The sequence below is a fragment of the Fukomys damarensis genome, unplaced genomic scaffold, assembly GCF_012274545.1.
Source record: "Fukomys damarensis isolate Sample0158 unplaced genomic scaffold, DMR_v1.0_HiC HiC_scaffold_21, whole genome shotgun sequence".
NCBI classification, from domain to species: domain Eukaryota; kingdom Metazoa; phylum Chordata; class Mammalia; order Rodentia; family Bathyergidae; genus Fukomys; species Fukomys damarensis.
The window spans coordinates 12,785,008-12,793,701 of NW_022900933.1; positions in this window are offsets into that span (position 1 = coordinate 12,785,008).

The window sequence follows — 8,694 nt, forward strand, 5'->3', positions numbered from 1 at the left end:
TGGATGTAGAATGCCAGGTGGAGTCATTAAACTGGAATCCCAGGTACGCCTTGGAACGTCTTGGCATGTGCCTAACAGGTTCCGGTGCCCCAGGTACTCACACCCAGCAAGGAGAGCACACCAGTGGCTGCAGCCTAAGCTCTCTGCAGAGATTAACATGGCCTCCTGGAGAGGCGGTATGTATGAGAGGCGGTACCCACCTAGCTGGGCAATCTGTCCTGACCCAGCGCACCCAGAGCTGCCTCCTGGTTCTGCTGGTCTCCGTCTCCCTACTTCAGAGAAAACAGCTCCGTGGCTTCATCTTTCCTCTTGTGTGACAAATATTTCTCTTACATTTCTCTGGATATGTCCTGAAGCTTATCCTCACCCCATATTTAGGATTTATTTCATTGCCATGGTAGTAAAATTCAAGCTCTTGGAGATAAGTTGCTTGTGTTCAAATGTTTATTTGCTGTTGTACTTTGGAAAGTAAGTTGCTAAGCCTCCATCTCCTCTCAGGAAAGTTTTGAGGAGTAAAGTGATTTGATGTGAAGTTCCAAGCACGGTGTGAGGAACAGCAAGCACTCAATAAATGTAAACTATTATTATGGGTATTAGCTGTAGATTCGACTTATCCTTTCAATCTTCCCGGGAGAGGCAATGCTCATAAAACACTTTGAGATTCAAAAGATAAATCATTGTTCAAAATCTCAATCCCCGTTTTAACCATCATTCTTACTTTGCTTGGCATTAACCCCATTTTAATGGGGAAGGTTGAGTCGGAGACTTGGTGCCGAGTTAGGGCTGTGGGGAGAGTCAGAACTTCAGAAATTAAGGAAACCTCCAGTGTCTGAACCTTCAGCCTAGACTAGGTTACAGTGTTAGCTCCTTTCTGGCCATGGCATCCAACTCTATTCTGTCCACCCCACCACTCCATACTAGAGTTGACCTTGGCCCAGTGGAAGGAGTAAATGGGCTTTCAGGCTTGAATCCCACACTGTCACTAATGGTTACTGCACTTTGGACATAAGCCTCCTGGAACATAGTCCATCTTTCACAAAATAGAGTTAGCAATAGCCCTCTTAGGGTTATTGAGATGGTCCAGTGAGATAAGTCAGTGAAACTCCTTGCACATATTTGGCACAGAACAAGCCTCCCATTATTGCTGAATGTTACAAGGTACAGTAGGTAATTATGAGGTTGTCTCCCCACGCTAATCAAAGTGAGCAAAACAGGCATGACTCAGGCAGATAGGATGGTTTCACATGTCTTTGCCAAAGCACAGCACGGTGCTGGAAGATAGACATGTTGGCTTTTTCTGTTCTGGTGGACATTAGTTGGTGGTAGGAAGTTGAACTCTAGGGTCTAGTTGGATCTAGACCATTCAAAGTTGAGTTCTTTTTTTTTTTTTTTAATTAAACTTTTGGGGTACCAGCCTGGTTGACTGTGACTCTTAACCCATCATTCTTGTCTAAGCGCTAGGCTTTTGGGCAGCCATGTTTATGCCATGTGATCTCATCCTCTCTGACTGGACCAGTATAGATAGATACCTGGCCCAACCTGGGCCAATCAGATTTTCCTCTCCAGGGAACATGGAATTGGTACCAAGGGGATCCCTTTTCATTCTGGGATTTAATGTTAATGAAATAAATATAAAATCTGGGTGATAAGGCATGGCCTTCTTCTCCTATATTGATAGAGAAGCAGGGAAAGACAAACTGCAGCATGTGGACAAGTAAAATTAAAAAAAAAAAAAAGAGTGGTAGAAACTGTGTAGTCCTGAGTTCTTGACAGTTCCCACTTCCTGTTTACAGACTGATTCTCAGGCCTGGGTGCATTCTTGCCCTTGGATTTCATGAGATATTTCTAAGTGTCTAATGATAGATGTATCTTTTATTGCTGACACTGAATCGTGTTGAAACTTGTTTCCTTCTAAGTTGGTCCAGCTTAAGAAAAAAGAAGAAATCAGCAGAGGGTACTGAGGGAAGCTCATGACACTTGGGAGGGTTGAACAACATGGTTTTAGGAGGTGCCAGCACCAGGCTGGCTTTGTACCTTTAGCTACAAGTGGGAGGTTGATTTCTCTCTGAAATGTTGCTATTAAGCTGCCTCAGGTTTGGGTCTTTCAGTTCAAAGTCACACATTTCTGGCACAGAGGGAGAAGCTCCCTAATTCATGATGAGCCCGTTAGTAATAGCTGGAGGGAAGTGTCGCTAGCAGCCACGTAGCATCTGAGATACTTTAACCACGAGGACAGGGCATGGGTGGTGAGCATCCAGCCCAAGTGAGGTCCCACACGTGCTGGCTTTTGCACCTGCCCACAACTTACTGTGAGCAGGAGACTGTGATTCTCCCTCAGAGGGACGCAAAGATCTGTAAAATAGGGCCGACATCCAAGAATTTATAGCTTGTCCATGGATAATTATACTCAAAGGCAGCTTGCAGTAACTCCTAGAGGAGAGGTGTAAGTGAGCAGGGCTCTCGGGATGTGGGGAAAGCCACATGCCTTTGAGCTGTGCTGACTCTGTTTCAGAGGTCAACTATGTCAAGGCTGGAAAACATCTTCCTGAATAAAACAGAAAAAATACACTTGGCTTGCCCCTAATAACCACCAGACGAGCTTATGTGTAAAACCAAACGTAAAATGCAATGAAGCCGACCACGTGTTGGGGGATCCATCTGTGGCGTGAGGCACAGTGACATATGCAAATGCCCCAAGCCAAAATGAGCACAAACTGATGGTTGCCAGGTTTCTGTCTGAATTCTAAGCAGGTAAATCGTAATCCTGTAGACCCTGTTCTTGGGCCTGACTGTAAGCCTCCGGCCAGCTGCTCTCCCTTCAACTCTCACCCCACTGTGTCTGCTCAGGCACCTCTGCACTCATGCACTTTCTCCACTGGGCAGTGGGAGTCTCTCTCTTTTCTTTCTTTCTTTCTTTTTTTTTGGTACAGGGTAAGGGACTCGGCACCTTCTGCTTTGCGAGGCAGGTGGTGGAACCACTGAGCTACATCCCCAGCCCCACATTCATAGTTTTCACAAAAATTCCCTTCGCATCTTTGCCTCCACAGAACCCAGGTGCCTTCCCTCGTTTCTGCGGCGTCAATCTCCCACATGGGAATGAATGCCTTTCCGCTTGATGTGAAAGGCTGACTGCTCTGGCTCTCGTCTGTATCCTATGGTTTAGATTCATGCGTCTTACTGCCTGCTGGGAGGCCCATCCTCCCTGATGCTTTCGGAAACGTCTCCTCCCAGGATGTCCCAGGTGTTTTCAGCTCAGTGACCTGGATCGCCCAAGTTCACAAGCCCTTGGATGTTAGCTGCCCATTCTGATTTTCCTCACATGCCTTCTTGCTGCACGCGTAGTATGCAGCCATACAACAGCCTGAAAGTGAAATTGGATTCTTTTCTTTCCTCTCCCCACCACGTCATGTTGATTAATGAGTTGTTATAATCAGCTTTCCCAGCATTTCTCCGGCGTGTGCCCTTCCTTTACCATCTCTCCATCAATCCCATGTGTATTGGTCAGGGTTTTCCAGAGAAACAGAGCCAACGCAACTTATCTATAGAGAGGGACTTACTAGAGGATTGGCTCACATGATCACAAAGGTTGAAATATTACATAATTAGCCATTTGTGGCTGGAAAGACAGGGACGTAACATGGCTTAATGCAAGAAACTGAAAGCTCAGAACCAAGGAGGCCAACAGTACATTTCCAAGTCTCAGGCTAAAGCCCCAAGGGCCTAAAGAGGGCCACTGGTGCAAGTCCCAAAGTCCAAAGGGTGAGGACCTTGGAGTATGATATCCAAGAGCAGCAGCAGCAGCAGAAATCCCACCCTGTGCCGGAGAGAATTTCCACTTCTTCCATTTTCCTACTCTATCCGGCCTCCAGCTGAATGGATAGTACCCACCCACCCTGAGCTGATCAATCTTTTCTTCAAACCCCCTCCCAGATACACTCAGGAGTAATGCTTTACCTGTGCTCTGAGTATTAGCCAATCAAGTTGACACCAAAATTAGCCATCACACCAGAATTGGCTCGATGCCCTACTGTTGTTCTGTCTAATCATCTATTGTCGTGTGATGCATTACTCCAAAACGTAACTGTTTAAAATAGCAAACAAATAGTAACTCATATAGTTTCTGAGGTCTGGAATCTGGGAGAAGCTTAGCTGGTGGTTCTGGCTCAGAGTTGTTTATGATGTGGTCACGTTGACCTTTGGGGCTGCAGTCACCTCAAGGCTCCAGTGGGGCTGCAGAACCTGCTTCCAAACCTCCCCATGTGGTGTGGATGGGACCCATCCTCATTGGCTGTTGGTTGGAGGCTCCAGTCAGCCTCTCCATAGGTTACGTATGTGTCATGATCTGAAAGCTGGCTTCTCCCCAAGTTTTGGGTGGGGGGAGGTGAGGGAGGGGAGAGGGAAGCCATTGTTTTTTAAAACCTAATTTCTAACTTCTGCCATATTCTGTTGGTTTTATAGACCATGAGGGGTGTGTGTAAATACTCTGATGAGAGGATCTTTGGTGGTCATCTTGGAGGTTAGCTGTTACCATGTTGATTTACTGCTGTCTGGTAAAACTGTCACTTGATTTCCCTTTGGAGGCAACAACCCATCCCCATTTGTGACATGAGTCCCATTTGTAGTAGGGGTCTTAATTGGATAGAGCCCTCGGTCTACCCAGTCTGCTACCAACTAAATGTCTGTGTCCCTTCAAAGTTCATATAGTAAAATCCTAATTCCCAGTGTGATGGTATTTGGAGATGGGACCTTTGAGAGATGATGGGATTAATGCCTTCATAAAGAGGAAAAGACACAATCTCTCTCCACTTCCCTTTTCCTCCTTCTCTTCCCTCCTCCCTCCTACCTCTCTCTCTCTCCCTCTTTTTTCCTCTCTCCCTGCACCGAGGAAGGCTGTGAAAGCACATAATAGAATCTGACTCTTCTGGGGCCACGATTTCAGACTTCTAGCCCACAGAACCATGGGAAATAAATATTTGTCATTTAAGTCACTGAGTCTGTGGAAATTGGTGATAGCAATCCAAATTAACTACGATATGGTTGGGATCAGGAATGTCTGCTGAGGACCGACCATGTGTTGAAGACTTGATCCCAACCTGTGGTGAAGTGGTGGAACTTTAGAAGGTGGGGGCCTAATGGAAGGAAGTTAGGTCATTAGAGGCGTGACTTTGAAGGGACTATGGGGAACCTATCTCTTTCATTGGTTTTTTGCCTCTCAGCTGCTATAAGGTGAACAGATCTCCTCCATCGTGTGCTGTACACCATGATGTACTGCACTGTCACAGGCCAAAAACAACCAGGCCAAGTGACTGTGGACTGAAACTTCTGAAATTATGAGCCAAACCAAACATTCCTCCTTTTAAGTTGTCTATCTTAGATACTGTGTCACACCGATGGAAAGCTGGCATGTGGTAATATACAGCTGACTAACACCATGGTCAAAATGGCCTTATTGACAAATTCAGGGAGGAGCAGATGATTCAGTGGAAAGCCAATGAGACATTAGGAAATGTTTGCTGAAGCTTCTGGAAAAGATCTAAGAAGCTTCACTGAGAGCTTCTGAAAGAGATGCTTTCTTCCTCTGGCCTTGGTGGCATGAGGCTGTAAGACCATGAAGGTGGAGTGACTGGAATCTTTCCAACACAAGGTCACCCAGGCTCAGAGTGAGGCAGATTCTCAGGGGAAGCAGAAGGAAGAGCAGGGTGTTGGAGACACCACCTGAGCTCTGTGTCGAGCCAAGGCTACAGCTGGGTCTGTCTGTAAATTGTTCAGTTATGTTAGACAATAAATAACTCTTCTTTCTAAGGTGATTGTCTCAGGGATGCTGTTCCTTCCCAAGTAAAGAGTCCTAGCTAGTTCTGGCACTGTCCCTTTCCTACATACAGTGTAAGTGTGAATAAAGCCTTGATGTATTATGTCGCCGCAGGATCAAAACAACTGGGCATGTACTCGGTGTTCTGTGGAGAGAGGGAACTCTGCTCATTACCAGGATGGTTAATGTCAACCACCATACTCCTTGCTCCATCTCCACCTCCTTGTTTTGAGCAATGCTTATCTACTTATGCTACACATGCTGCCATTCTGAAGAGGGTCTGTGGCTAAGAACTCCTGAAACATAACCAGGAAACCACCACAGATATCACAGCTGGCCTGATCAAGATAGCTTGGATACCCCAGACTTAGATCCAGAAGCTGGATCTTATGTGCTGATGATCTTATGTACTCATGATGTCCCAGTCCCTAGTTGCTATGACCCGAATGTGTCCCTCAAAATGTATCTGTTGGAAACTTAACCCCAAATTTGGCAGTTTCAGGAGATAGGGCCTTTTGGAGGATGGCTAGGTCAGGAGGGCTCTGTATTAAAGAGTGGAACATGCTGATTATAAAAGGATTTGGCAGGGGTATGTCTTCTTGCTCTTCTGTCTTCTGCCATGTGAGAACACGGTGTTCCTTCCCTCCAGAGGATGCAGTATTCAAGGAGGCAGCTTGGAAACAGAAAGCAGCCCTCACCAGGTACTTGCTCCTTGATCTTGGATGTCCAGCTTCTAGAACTGTGGGAAATAAAAGCACAGTTCTATGGGTAGCTATAGCTTTTGTCCAGTTCTCTTCTCTCCTCTCTCCCTCTCTCCTTTTGTTGTGGAAGGGATTGGCAAGTGACATGCACATAGACATGAGCCAAATGGAAGTAAAAAAATAAAAAGTTTATTTTGCCAGCAAAGGTCAAATCACACTCAAATAGGCTGTGCCAGTGATCGACTGACATATTGGGTTGCAACTCCTTCTTTTACAGGTTTTACAGCTATGATCGCATTGAGGTGGTTACATTTCATTTCCTCAGTTCACATTACCCATGTACAAATTACAGTAACGAGACAGTTAACTTTAACTCAGATGTAACAATTCCTTGTAGTTAGGGAATTAAGATTCGTCTTAATTCGTCTATCTAAGATAGACTATCTATCCTAAGATTCGTCTATCTATTCTAGTGCACAGGAAGCGGGTGTTCACAGTCAGGGATGAGGCCAGATGTCCCATGGTCAGTGCCTCCGGTGTCTGTTAATTTTGAACTAAACAAAGCAGATTGCTGTTAGAGACAGCAGAAGTCAACATTTTGTAGGTTTTTCGATTATTTACAGAAGTTCTCTGTATCACTTTCCTCTCTCTTCTTCTCTTTTCTCCACTTTCTCCTCTCCCTCCCCCCATTTTGAAATAAATCCATGGTATGTTTTTGGCTTTGGAATGTTTCAGTCCTTTATATTTTGTACACAGAAGATTTGGGGCATGAGAAGAAAATTTACATGTTCCTTAAACTACTGCCTTGTACTTCTTTGTTACCGAAGCTTAACCTCCCTATGACTTTTGTCCTTTCTGACTAGAGAGACAGGGCTGCCCAAATTAATTGTTATAGCTAGAATGTGTTGAGTGTGCCAGGCTCTGGATCAAACACGACGCACATTATCTCACTCAATCTTCATGACAGCCCTATGAATGAAATCCTGTTATTGATTTATTTTTCATATGAGTAAATGTAGAAAGATCTAGCAACGTACATAAATTCATAGATTTGCTCTTTAACTAATAGAGTAAAGGTCCCTATGATGTCCTATTTCACTTTTTAGAGCTTACAATAGTAAGTGATCCCAGCTTCTGTGCTTTTAGCTAAAGGCCCAGTTGCTTCCCTGGTGTGATTTGGCCTGTGGATGTCATTTGTAACACAGCCTGGATGCTTTGGTCCTTATTAGTAACGGCTTATGCTGAATTCATTTATATGTCACAGGTTCCAATTTTGTACCACAAAGACATAAATGTACCTAAACTTACTCACCAGGGATGTGAAATGTTCTCTCCTGACTTAAACACCGCTGTAAGATTTTTATTTATTTATTTATTTATTTTTGGTACTGGGGATCGAACTCGGGTCCTTGCGCTTGTGCTGTAAGATTTTTAAAAGAGTAACTCTTTTCACACTGGGAAGAAAATCTTTTAGAATCACCGAGTCGATAAAGACATCCCTGGTTCAATTCAAAAATCCATCATTTACCAGTTGTGTGACTTTGACCTTTGGTTTCAGCATTTTTAAAAATAGACTATTAACTGATGCTGAGAGTTGTATAAGAGCTAAGCAGGCGAATGCACCCGAATCCCTGAGCACTACTCCAGGTGCATAGTAAGCTATATAGGGAGATGAATCAGCTCGTATGAAATAGGACAAGGACTGTAAAGATGCCCCTGGAATTTGTAATTAGGCTGACAGTGAATGGTGCAGGCAGTGTCCATGGTGTGGTAGGGGGAGGAACTGTGGCTGTGAATGGGAGCTTGGGAGGTGGCACCCAGGGGTGGAAAGACCATCCGATTTCCTGTGAAGAAAGGGGAGATGGACAAGTTGGAAAGTGACATAGGTTAAATGGAGAGTTTTTTGTTTGTGTTTTAAAGTGGAAACGAAGTATATTTGAAAGTTAAAGAGTGTAGGAATAAAGATAGAGAAATAATGAGGAAATAGTGGATGGAGCAAGGCTTGGAATCTGGCTCCTCAAGCACCAAATCCTTGGAAGACTCCGAACTCCTTTCTTTGAGACAGATGAGCTGTAAATGACAGGAAAGCCCATATTCCAAGCAAACTTTACTTGTAGATATGAACTTTCAACTTTAAAAAATTTCATGTATAACTTATTTAAAAATTTTAAATATTTTTATTAG